This window comes from Nelumbo nucifera, chromosome 4 (genome assembly GCF_055504915.1).
Source record: "Nelumbo nucifera cultivar China Antique chromosome 4, China Antique-T2T, whole genome shotgun sequence".
NCBI lineage: Eukaryota > Viridiplantae > Streptophyta > Magnoliopsida > Proteales > Nelumbonaceae > Nelumbo > Nelumbo nucifera.
In genome coordinates this window covers 69,293,097-69,296,943 of record NC_142652.1, presented here as the reverse complement: position 1 = coordinate 69,296,943, position 3,847 = coordinate 69,293,097, and the positions used below count along the sequence as shown (strand labels likewise).

General features: G+C 38.3%; 1 non-coding gene across 1 annotated transcript; it reads left to right on the top strand.

Annotated features, from left to right (window-relative positions):
• Positions 1–228: 228 nt before the first annotated feature.
• Positions 229–335, top strand: LOC148800682 (small nucleolar RNA R71). The gene has a single exon (XR_016071024.1). It is a non-coding gene; the product is annotated as a small nucleolar RNA R71 (small nucleolar RNA).
• Positions 336–3,847: the final 3,512 nt, after the last annotated feature.

Sequence of the window (3,847 nt, the reverse complement as noted above, 5' to 3'; positions counted from 1 at the left end):
CTAGCAAGTTGAGCAGATAAAGCTGCAAAAGAATCTATATGGTGTACTCCCTTTCAATCAGTTCGGTCATTATTCCATTGGTCGCTATTTGATACCATTTCTTCCACGAGACCATAGGCTTCCTCTGGAGTTTTCCTCATGATTGTGCCACCTGCAGCTGCATTAATAATGGAGCGATTAGATGGAAAAATACCATTATAAAAAGTTTGAATTTGACACCAAACTGGTATTCCATGGTGAGGACACTTCCTAAGCATCTCTTTAAATTGTTCCCATGCCTCATACAAAGATTCCCTCTCTAGTTGAACAAAAGTAGTGATATCATTAATCAATTTTTCTATTTTAGAGGGAGGAAAATACTTGGCCAAAAATTTTTAAGTCAAATCATTCCAAGTAGTGATACTTCCTACAGGGAGTGAGTTAAGCCAATCCTTAGCTCTATCACGTAATGAGAATGGAAAGAGCCTAAGCCTAATAGCATCATCACTAACTCCATTAAGCTTGAATGTGTCGCATATTTCTAGGAAGTTAACAAGATGTGCATTAGGATCATCACTCGGAAACCCACTAAACTGAATACTCGTTTGGATCATTTGGATGATCGCAGGCTGGAACTCGAAATTATTGGCTTGGATTGTTGGCTTGCAAATGCAAGAAGTAGCCCCATCCATTGTTGGAGAAGCATAGTTCAAAAGAGTTCGATTTGCTTCTACCATCTCTTCTTCTGCTGGTTCACCTTCTTCAACCGTCTCTCTTTCTTTACTTTTGTTGGCTCTTTGCAGTATGCGAAGGGTTCTCTCTATCTCATGATCAAATTCCGCTAGTTCTTCTCTTCTAGTGTGTGTCATACACTAAGCAAGAATTCGAATAAATAATGATAAAAAAAATAAAAGTCCAAATTAACCAAGGTTAACAAGTTCTAATATTATTTTAGGATTAAATCCCCGACAACAGCACCAAAAACTTGATATCTATAATTATATAACCCTAGAAAGTGCACTAGTTATCAAGTAGTATAAAGATATTGTTCCCACGAGGATTTAACAAAATAAGTAGTAGAACTATAGCTTCTCTCAATTATTTGAACAACTGAATTCTAACAATAGAAACTACTGAAAAGATAGAAAAAGAAAGAATAAAAACAAAGGCAATTAATGACAAAACTTGCAACGATCTAATTGGAAGCGCTAGGACTATTGGTCCACCTAACCCTTCCAATGGATATCAATTTATTAGATTAACCAAGATAATTTATTATTTTCATAAGCTGAATTCTTTCCTAATTTATCTAATATTCCCTCTCAAGATATATCAAATCTACCTCTATCAAATAACCCTTCGATCTCTCGACTACAGTTCTCATGATAGAGATGCAGTAAGTTGTATGAAAAACCTGTGTCATCAGATGAATCATATATATATATATATATATATATACATATTCCTATATACCATTCAATTCACACTATGAATTATTTAGTCCACTATATGAATTCCTCTCTCGATTCATTCATATAAACCAAATCAATTAAGAGGTGATCAAGCTCATAATTGCATTATGCATAATAACTCGTAGTCAATATGAAAATAACAATCTTGGATAAATCAGAATAAAAATCAATCCATTGTCGTGGTTAGGCTTTCCACAGCCCTAGCTACAAATAAATTAATCCATGATAAAGGAAATAAAACAAACAAGGGGTAAGAAAGAACTCATGATGTCGCCCTTGAAACTGAGATCTATGAGCTTGTCTTCTCCTTGCCGCCGCCTTCCTCTTTTTCTCCTTCTTGCTTTGCTTCCAAGATGGATTGATTGATGCCTAAAGCTAGTCCCCCCCCCCTTTATATAGCTTTAGGAGGTGGGGCTGTTTCCAACTCCTTTTAGGAGTTCATTCCCCAAAAATAGAAAGTCCTAATTAGTTTTGATCTAATCCTATCCTATCTCTTATCTACTAATCTCAATCTTCTTTATCTTTCTAGGATTACATTTGAAATTTAAATCTGATAAGACTCTTTATTCTTGAATTTGAGTTGGGCTTCTTTAAAAAATTGGGCTGCTACAAGGCTTTTCTGCGAATTGGGCTTTAGCTGTGAGTTGGGCTTCTCTACGAATTTGCTTCAACTTTGGGCCCGATTTTGACCTCGATTCAGACCGTATCTGCCAAAACCAAAAACATGAAAGTTGTGGAATTCTCCCTTTTCTTTCCGGTGCATGTTGAATCATCCCAATCAGAGTCCGGATGTGAGCGTTATGCCCAGATTACTGAACGGTTCCGAAATTGTGCAAAATCATCCGATTAGCCTTGTTTTCCCTCCCGTCGTGTTTTTGCTTGCCCTGAATCAAATTACAAGAGTAATGAGTCCGTCCAATTAAGTGTTAATTAAGTGTAAAATAATGAATATTTAGGGATAAAAGATTGTAATTTATATTCACATCAATATTCGTATATAAAATATATTTTGCAAAACAAATCTCAACGATTGAAATTGGTTGCCGGCAGTCTTGGTTTCCATCAGAGAGAGTGCATCCCCGATCATTACCTTTGTCCGACAAAGGGGCTGATCCTGTCACTATGATCACCCACTCAGATGAATTCTCGAACTATCCCAACATACCCAGGTTTTGACCCCCTCTAAGGATCTCACTGATTGGCATATCAAAGACAGCCCAATCCGAAACCTAGTGCAGTATCATAATCGAGTCTAGGGGTCAGGTGTAACTTTCCAGTTTTTCCCACCAATCACCAAGGTCCAGGGAAATATTGGAAATCTTGTCTGGTTCAAGGTTTCAAGTAATCCTACACTGCATGTGCTTCGGGTCTCACCCTGGTAGCTAAGACAGGCCACCCCAACACTTGGCAGCACACCAGTGTCAGCCTTAGCAGGATAAATCTCCCCAGACTTATCCAACGGCTGTGAACATTCTAAACTAACACGAGTCTCATTAAGTGTCCAGTTTAAGGGTATTACAAAGAAACACACCACAAGAACACGAATCAAATATGTACTTTATTCATTTACAATAAATGTCATAATGTACATCATTTAGATTAGAGCTAAGGGCATACAACTATCTAACAGGATTATATGTTGGCACTTAACAAGGAGAAGAAGGCTTCGAGGAAGAAGCAAAGGGTGGATCACCACTCCTCAATCGAGGGGACCTCAGTAAGTGATGAGACCTGAGGTACATGCAGTGTGGGTTTTCTTGAAACCCTGAACCGGACCAAAATTCCAGTATTGCCTTGGATCTTGGAGATACATGGGCAAAAATGGAATGTTACACCTGACCCCTAGACTCGATTAAGTTACTGCACTAGGTGTCAGATTGGGCTATCATTGATATGTCAATCAGTGAGATTCTTAGAGGGGGTCAAAACCTAGGTATGTTGGGACAGTTTGAGAATTCATTTGAGTGGGTGATCATAGTGACAAGATCAGCCCCTTTGTCGAAAAAAGTGAATGATCGAGGATGCACTCTCTCTGATGGAAACATAAACTGCCGGCAGTTGATTTCAACCGTTAAAAATTGTTTTTGCAAAATATATTTATATAAAGATAAACATATATATTCTTGTTTCAAAATGTTTGCAAATGGTTTTAATTTCCATGATCCATGTGAGTAGAGAGTGTGGCACTGCACCTTGCAACCGAGGGAGAGGTCCTCTCTTGTCGGGTAGTGTTTAATCATTATGGGCTGAGAGGTTAAGTGTAAGACCATTGAGGGTAATACCTGATGGGCTAATCTTGCATCTACCCGCAGTCCTTGGATTTTCATAAGGTCGCTGGACACAAGAACCGTTTGTTGTAAATGTTGGGCCCATTAAGAGCCCATGGTGATGGGCTC